This window comes from Salvelinus namaycush, chromosome 7, assembly GCF_016432855.1.
Source record: "Salvelinus namaycush isolate Seneca chromosome 7, SaNama_1.0, whole genome shotgun sequence".
Classification (NCBI taxonomy): domain Eukaryota; kingdom Metazoa; phylum Chordata; class Actinopteri; order Salmoniformes; family Salmonidae; genus Salvelinus; species Salvelinus namaycush.
In genome coordinates, this window is record NC_052313.1 from 7,793,767 (window position 1) to 7,802,537 (window position 8,771).

Below are 8,771 nucleotides of genomic sequence, written 5' to 3' on the forward strand. Positions count from 1 at the left end.
GGGCCCATTCCTCCTGACAGAGCCAGTGTAACTGAGTCAGGTTTGTAGGCCTCCTTGCACGCACACGCTTTTTCAGTTCCGCCCACAAAGTTGGGATTGAGGTCAGGGCTTTGTGATGGGCACTCCAATACCTTGACTTTGTTGTCCTTAACTTAGGGATCCCTTCACCCCCATTCCCGCTCGGATCCCGTTAACAGGATTGATTTGACAACAACCAGTGAAATTGCAGCGCGCCAAATTCAAAAACAGAAATACTCATAATAATAATTCATTAAACAAGTGCTTTATACAAGTGTTAAACATCAAAATACAGCGTAACTTCTTGTTAATCCAGCCACAGTGTCAGATTTAAAAAAGGCTTTACGGCAAAAGCAGACCTTGCGATTATCTGAGGACAGCACCCTGCAAAACACATAAAAATCAGATTTCAACCAGGCAGGTGCTACACAAAAATCAGAAATAGCGATATAATAAATGCCTTACCTTTGAAGATCGTCTTCTGTTGGCACTCCAAAATGTCCCATAAACATCACAAATGGTCCTTTTGTTCGATAAATTCCTTCATTATATCCCCAAAATGTCCATTTATTTGGCGCATTTGATTCAGAAATACAACGGTTCCAACTCGCCCAACATGCCTACAAAGTATCTAATAAGTTACCTGTAAACTTGGTCCAAACATTTCAAACAACGTTCCTAATCCAAACTTATGTATCATAAAACTAAAATAATTGATCAAATTTAAAACGGGAAATACTGTGCTCAATACCAGACGAAAACAAAGTGAAGTGCGTTCCAGGTCGTGCGCTCCAAAAGACTTGAGTCCCTTTGTGTGACACATGGAAAGGACAGGAATACTTCTTCATTTCTCAAAGGAAAAACATCAACGAATTTCTAAAGACATCTAGTGGTAGCCATAGGAAACTGCAAGCATATTTCTATTAAAAAGGGATTACCATAGAAAACTAATGGAAAACACAACCCTGGATGGATAGTGCTCGGGGTTTCGCCTGCCAAATCAGTTCTGTTATACTCACAGACATTATTCAAACAGTTTTAGAAACGTATTATATAAATATCCTAGCTTCTGGGCCTGAGTAGCAGGCAGTTTACTTTGGGCACGCTTTTCATCCGGACGTGAAAATACTGTCACCTAGCCCAAAGAGGTTTTAAACCGTTTGGAAAATTCCAGAAAATGTCATGGCTTTAGAAGCTTCTGATAGGCTAATTGACATAATTTCAGTCAATTGGAGGTGTACCTATGGATGTATTTCGAGGCCTACCTTCAAAATCAGTGCCTCTTTGCTTGACATCTTGGGAAAATGAAAATAAATCAGCCAAGACCTCAGAAAATAAATTGTAGACCTCCACAAGTCTGGTTCATCCTTGGGAGCAATTTCCAAACGCATGAAGGTACCACATTCATCTGTACAAACAATAGTATGCAAGTATAAACACCATGGGACCACGCAGCCGTCATACCACTCAGGAAGGAGACGTGTTCTGTCTCCTAGAGATGAATGTTTTTTGGTGCGAAAAGTGCAAATCAATACCAGAACAACAGCGAAGGACCTTGTGAAGATGCCGGAGGAAACAGGTACAAAAGTATCTATATCCACAGTAAAACGAGTCCTATATCAGCAAGGAAGAAGCCACTCCAAAACAGCCATAAAAAACCGACACTACGGTTTGCAACTGCACATGGGGACAAAGATCGTACTTTTTGGAGAAATGTCCTCTGGTCTGATGAAAACAAAAATAGAACTGTTTGGCCATAATGACCATCGTTATGTTTGGATGAAAAAGGTGGAGGCTTGCAAGCCGAAGAACACCATCCCAACCGTCAAGCGCGTGGGTGGCAGCATCATTTTGTGGGGGTGCTTTGCTGCAGGATGGACTGGTGCACTTCACAAAATAGATGGCATCATGAGGGAGGAAAATTATGTGGATATATGTAAACAACATCTCAAGACATCAGTCAGGAAGTTAAAGCTTGGTCGCAAATGGGTCTTCCAAATGGACAATGACCCCAAGCATACTTCCAAAGTTGTGGCAAAATGGCTTAACATTTTTACTTTCATTTTGATCATTCATTTCCCTTGATTATTTCCCTGTTGTTTCTCGTCGATTTCACTTGCTTCGGCAATGTAAACATACCTTTCCCATGCCGATAAAGCCTTTGAAGCTAAATGTAATTGAATTGAGAGAGAGACAGAGACAGAGACAGAAAGAGAGAGAGGTAGAGAGAGCGAGAGGTAGAGAGAGTGTTGGGGAAAATGGTTGTGTTACAGTCTAATGCATTGTTAATGCTTGAGTTGAATAGTACTGTACGTACTATATCAACTGGTTATTTTCCACAGCTGTCCAGTATCCTCTTCACACATTGCACAAAGAAGTGATATGTTGCCGACTAGAGGCTCATGGCTGAATCCTTCTTCTATCTGAATAGGATTTAAAGAACTTATCAATCCCCTTTCTTAGACACATATGCTGAGAGAACTGGTTACAACCTGTTCTTGTTTGTACAAAGCTTTAAGGAAAAGAAGCCTTATCTCTCATTTAACCTTGCAGCCCTAGGATGGGAAAGCAGCTCTTTGTGTAGATGAAGTATATATGTGTGGTTCTGTAATGTTTGACTTCCTCTCTGCCTCTCTTGAATAAACTCTTATTAACTGGATGAAATAGTAACAGACGAAGAAGAAAAAGTAAATAAATCTCTGTCTCATCTTCAGTTGGTTCATTTCATTACTCTCTGTCAGGTTATTGTTCATGTGGCATCTGAGATGAGGGTAGAGGGTGGAGGTGGCTGGAGGATTGTTCATGTGGCATCTGAGATGCAGGTAGAGGGTGGAGGTGGCTGGAGGATTGTTAGTGTGGCATCTGAGATGCAGGTAGAGGGTGGAGGTGGGTGGAGGATTGTTAGTGTGGCATCTGAGATGCAGGTAGAGGGTGGAGGTGGCTGGAGGATTGTTAATGTGCCATCTGAGATGCAGGTAGAGGGTGGAGGTGGCTGGAGGATTGTTAGTGTGGCATCTGAGATGCAGGTAGAGGGTGGAGGTGGGTGGAGGATTGCATAGTTTCATTCTCAAATTCATTTAAATGTCAGAGACAGACATAATGTGTTTGTGTACTGGTGTGTGTGTGTGTGCTCGTGTGTGTGTGTGCGCGTTAGGCGTGCGTTAGGCATGTGTGTGTGTCCGTGCGTGTGTGTCCGTGTGTGTGTCTGGCACAGGATTTTTATATCATTGTGAGCTTGGTAAAAGGCTTGTTAAAAAGCTTGTGAAAAGCACTTTAGCTTTTAGTGTTACCTCCATAATGGGAGAGAGATGAAGAGAAGGGGAGAGTAAGGAGACAGAAAAAGAAAGGGGAGGGGGTTTGAGAGCAGAGATGGGAGATGGAGGGAAGGGTGTGAAAAGGAGAGGTGGGGTGAGACATGAAGAGAGAAGGAAGTGGTGGAGATAGAGGGAGGGAACAAGAAAAAGCAAGAAGAAGAGAGAGAGAACAGGATAAAGCAAAAATAAGAGAGAGAGAGAGGGAACAGGAAAAAGCAAAAATAAAAGAGAGAGAGAAGGAGGGAACAGGAAAAAGCAAGAAGAAGAGAGAGAGAACAGGAAAAAGCAAGAAGAGAGAGTGAGAGAACAGGAAAAAGCAAGAAGAAGAGAGAGAGAACAGGAAAAAGCAAGAAGAGAGAGAGAGGGCGGGAACAGGAAAAAGCAAGAAGAGTAGAGAGGGAACAGGAAAAAGCAAGAAGAGAGAGAGAGGGAGGGAACAGGAAAAAGCAAGAAGAGAGAGAGAGGGCGGGAACAGGAAAAAGCAAGAAGAGTAGAGAGGGAACAGGAAAAAGCAAGAAGAGAGAGAGAGAGGGAGGGAACAGGAAAAAGCAAGAAGAAGAGAGAGGGAACAGGAAAAAGCAAGAAGAGAGAGAGAGAGAACAGGAAAAAGCAAGAAGAAGAGAGAGAGAGAACAGGAAAAAGCAAGAATAGTAGAGAGAGGGAGGGAACAGGAAAAAGCAAGAAGAGAGAGAGAGAGAGAACAGGAAAAAGCAAGAAGAGTGAGAGAGAGAACAGGAAAAAGCAAGGAGAGAGAGAGAGAGAGGGAACAGGAAAAAGCAAGAAGAGTGAGAGAGAGAACAGGAAAAAGCAAGAAGAGTGAGAGAGAGAAGAGGAAAAAGCAAGAAGAGAGAGAGAGAGAACAGGAAAAAGCAAGAAGAGAGAGAGAGGGCGGGAACAGGAAAAAGCAAGAAGAGAGAGAGAGAACAGGAAAAAGCAAGAAGAGTAGAGAGGGAACAGGAAAAAGCAAGAAGAGAGAGAGAGAGGGAGGGAACAGGAAAAAGCAAGAAGAGTAGAGAGGGAACAGGAAAAAGCAAGAAGAGAGAGAGAGAGGGAGGGAACAGGAAAAAGCAAGAAGAAGAGAGAGAGAGGGAGGGAACAGGAAAAAGCAAGAAGAGAGAGAGAGAGAACAGGAAAAAGCAAGAAGAGAGAGAGAGAGAGGGAACAGGAAAAAGCAAGAAGAGAGAGAGAGAGAGGGAACAGGAAAAAGCAAGAAGAGAGAGAGAGAGAGAGAACAGGAAAAAGCAAGAAGAGAGAGAGAGAGAACAGGAAAAAGCAAGAAGAGAGAGAGAGAACAGGAAAAAGCAAGAAGAGAGAGTGAGAGAACAGGAAAAAGCAAGAAGAGAGAGAGAGAGAACAGGAAAAAGCAAGAAGAGAGAGAGAGAGAGAACAGGAAAAAGCAAGAAGAGAGAGAGAGGAGAACAGAAAAAGCAAGAAGAGAGAGAGAGGGAGGGAACAGGAAAAAGCAAGAAGAGAGAGTGAGAGAACAGGAAAAAGCAAGAAGAGAGAGAGAGGGAGGGAACAGGAAAAAGCAAGAAGAGAGAGAGAGAGAGGGAACAGGAAAAAGCAAGAAGAGAGAGAGAGAGAACAGGAAAAAGCAAGAAGAGAGAGAGAGAGAACAGGAAAAAGCAAGAAGAGAGAGAGAGAGAACAGGAAAAAGCAGAAGAGAGAGAGAGAGGGAACAGGAAAAAGCAAGAAGAGAGAGAGAGAAACAGGAAAAGCAAGAAGAGAGAGAGAGAGAGAACAGGAAAAAGCAAAAGAGAGAGAGAGAGAGGAACAGGAAAAAGCAAGAAGAGAGAGAGAGAGAACGGAAAAAGCGAAGAAGAGAGAGAGAGAACAGGAAAAAGCAAGAGAGAGAGAGAGAACGGAAAAAGCAGAAGAGAGAGAGAGAGGAACAGGAAAAAGCAAGAAAAGAGAGAGAGGGAGGGAACAGGAAAAAGCAAGAAGAGAGAGAGAGAGAGGGAACAGGAAAAAGCAAGAAGAGAGAGAGAGAGGGAACAGGAAAAAGCAAGAAGAGAGAGAGAGAGAACAGGAAAAAGCAAGAAGAGAGAGAGAGAACAGGAAAAAGCAAGAAGAGAGAGAGAGAGAGAGAGAACAGGAAAAAGCAAGAAGAGAGAGAGAGAGAGAACAGGAAAAAGCAAGAAGAGAGAGAGAGAGAACAGGAAAAAGCAAGAAGAGAGAGAGTGAGAGAACAGGAAAAAGCAAGAAGAGAGAGAGAGAGAACAGGAAAAAGCAAGAGAGAGAGAGAGAGAACAGAAAAAGCAAGAAGAGAGAGAGAGAGAACAGGAAACGCAGAAGAAGAGAGAGAGAGAGAGGGAACAGGAAAAAGCAAGAAGAGAGAGAGAGAGAACAGGAAAAAGCAAGAAGAGAGAGAGAGGGAGGGAACAGGAAAAAGCAAGAAGAGAGAGTGAGAGAACAGGAAAAAGCAAGAAGAGAGAGAGAGGGAGGGAACAGGAAAAAGCAAGAAGAGAGAGAGAGAGAGGGAGGGAACAGGAAAAGCAAGAAGAGAGAGGAGAGAGGGAACAGGAAAAAGCAAGAAGAGAGAGAGAGAGAACAGGAAAAAGCAAGAAGAAGAGAGAGAGAGAACAGGAAAAAGCAAGAAGAAGAGAGAGAGAGAACAGGAAAAAGCAAGAAGAGAGAGAGAGAGAGGGAACAGAAAAAGCAAGAAGAGAGAGAGAGGAGAACAGAAAAAGCAGAGAGAGGAGAGAGGGAAGGAAAAAGCAAGAAGAGAGAGACGAGGGGAACAGGAAAAAGCAAGAAGAGAGAGAGAGAGAACAGGAAAAAGCAAGAAGAGAGAGAGAGAGAACAGGAAAAGCAAGAAGAGAGAGAGAGAGAGAGAACAGAAAAAGCAGAAGAGAGAGAGAGAGAGGGAACAGGAAAACAAGAAGAGAGAGAGAGAGAACAGGAAAAAGCAAGAAGAAGAGAGAGAGAGGGAACAGGAAAAGCAAGAAGAAGAGAGAGAGAGAACAGGAAAAAGCAAGAAGAGAGAGAGAGAGGGAACAGGAAAAAGCAAGAAGAGAGAGAGAGAGGGAACAGGAAAAAGCAAGAAGAAGAGAGAGAGAGAACAGGAAAAAGCAAGAAGAGAGAGAGAGAGAACAGGAAAAAGCAAGAAGAGAGAGAGAGAGAGAGAACAGGAAAAAGCAAGAAGAGAGAGAGAGAGAGAGAGAACAGGAAAAAGCAAAGAAGAGAGAGAGTGAAGAGAGAGAGACAGGAAAAAGCAAGAAAGAGAGAGAGAGAACAGGAAAAGCAAGAAGAGAGAGAGAGAGGAACAGGAAAAGCAAAGAGAGAGAGTGAGAGAACAGGAAAAAGCAAGAAGAGAGAGAGAGAGAACAGGAAAAAGCAAAGAAGAAGAGAGTAGAGAGAGAACAGGAAAAAGCAAGAAGAGAGAGAGAGAGAACAGGAAAACGCAAGAAGAGAGAGAGAGAGAGGGAACAGGAAAAAGCAAGAAGAGAGAGAGAGAGAACAGGAAAAAGCAAGAAGAGAGAGAGAGAGAGGGAACAGGAAAAAGCAAGAAGAGAGAGGAGAGAACAGGAAAAAGCAAGAAGAGAGAGAGAGGGAGGGAACAGGAAAAAGCAAGAAGAGAGAGGGAGGGAACAGGAAAAAGCAAGAAGAGAGAGAGAGAGAGGACAGGAAAAAGCAAGAAGAGAGAGAGAGAGACAGGAAAAAGCAAGAAGAGAGAGAGAGAGAACAGGAAAAAGCAAGAAGAGAGAGAGAGAGAACAGGAAAAAGCAAGAAGAGAGAGAGAGAGAGAACAGGAAAAAGCAAGAAGAGAGAGAGAGAGAACAGGAAAAAGCAAGAAGAGAGAGAGAGAGAACAGGAAAAAGCAGAAGAGAGAGAGAGAGAGGGAACAGGAAAAAGCAAGAAGAGAGAGAGAGAGAGAGAGAACAGGAAAAAGCAAGAAGAGAGAGAGAGAGAACAGGAAAAAGCAAGAAGAGAGAGAGAGAGAACAGGAAAAAGCAAGAAGAGAGAGAGAGAGAGAGAACAGGAAAAAGCAAGAAGAGAGAGAGAGAGAGGGAACAGGAAAAAGCAAGAAGAGAGAGAGAGAGAACAGGAAAAAGCAAGAAGAAGAGAGAGAGGGAACAGGAAAAAGCAACAAGAAGAGAGAGAGAGAACAGGAAAAAGCAAGAAGAGAGAGAGAGAGGGAACAGGAAAAAGCAAGAAGAGAGAGAGAGAGGAAAGGAAAAAGCAAGAAGAAGAGAGAGAGAGAACAGGAAAAAGCAAGAAGAGAGAGAGAGAGAACAGGAAAAAGCAAGAAGAGAGAGAGAGAGGGAACAGGAAAAAGCAAGAAGAAGAGAGAGAGAGAGAGAACAGGAAAAAGCAAGAAGAGAGAGAGAGAGAACAGGAAAAAGCAAGAAGAGAGAGAGAGAGGGAACAGGAAAAAGCAAGAAGAGAGAGAGAGGGAACAGGAAAAAGCAAGAAGAGAGAGAACAGGAAAAAGCAAGAAGAAGAGAGAGAGAGAACAGGAAAAAGCAAGAAGAGAGAGTGAGAGAAAAGGAAAAAGCAAGAAGAAGAGAGAGAGAACAGGAAAAAGCAAGAAGAGAGAGTGAGAGAACAGGAAAAAGCAAGAAGAGAGAGAGAGAACAGGAAAAAGCAAGAAGAGAGAGAGAGAGGGAGGGAACAGGAAAAAGCAAGAAGAAGAGAGAGAGAGGGAGGGAACAGGAAAAAGCAAGAAGAGAGAGAGAGAACAGGAAAAAGCAAGAAGAGAGAGAGAGGGAGGGAACAGGAAAAAGCAAGAAGAGAGAGAGAGAGAGAGAGGGAACAGGAAAAAGCAAGAAGAGAGAGAGAGAGAGGGAACAGGAAAAAGCAAGAAGAGAGAGAGAGAGAGGGAACAGGAAAAACAAGAGAGAGAGAGAGAGAACAGGAAAAAGCAAGAAGAGAGAGAGAGAGAGAACAGGAAAAAGCAAGAAGAGAGAGAGAGAGAACAGGAAAAACAGAAGAGAGAGAGAGGAGGGAACAGGAAAAAGCAAGAGAGAGAGAGAGAGAAACAGGAAAAAGTAAGAAGAGGAGAGAGAGAGAGAACAGGAAAAAGCAGAAGAGAGAGAGAGAGAGAAGAACAGGAAAAAGCAAGAAGAGAGAGAGAGAGAGAACAGGAAAAGCAAGAAGAGAGAGAGAGAGAGGAGACACGGAAAAAGCAAGAAGAGAAGAGAGAGGAGAACAGGAAAAAGCAAGAAGAGAGAGAGAGAAGAGAGAAACAGGAAAACAGCAAGAAGGAGAGAGAGAGAGAGAGGGGGGGGAACAGGAAAAAGCAAAGAGAGAGAGAGAGACAGGAAAAAGCAAGAAGAGAGAGAGAGAGAACAGGAAAAAGCAGAGAGAGAGAGAGAGAACAGAGAAAAGCAAGAAGAGAGAGAGAGAGGAACAGAAAAAGCAAGAGAAGAGAGAGAGGAGGGAACAGGAAAAGGCAAGAAGAGAGAGAGAGAGAGGGAACAGGAAAAGCAAGAAGAG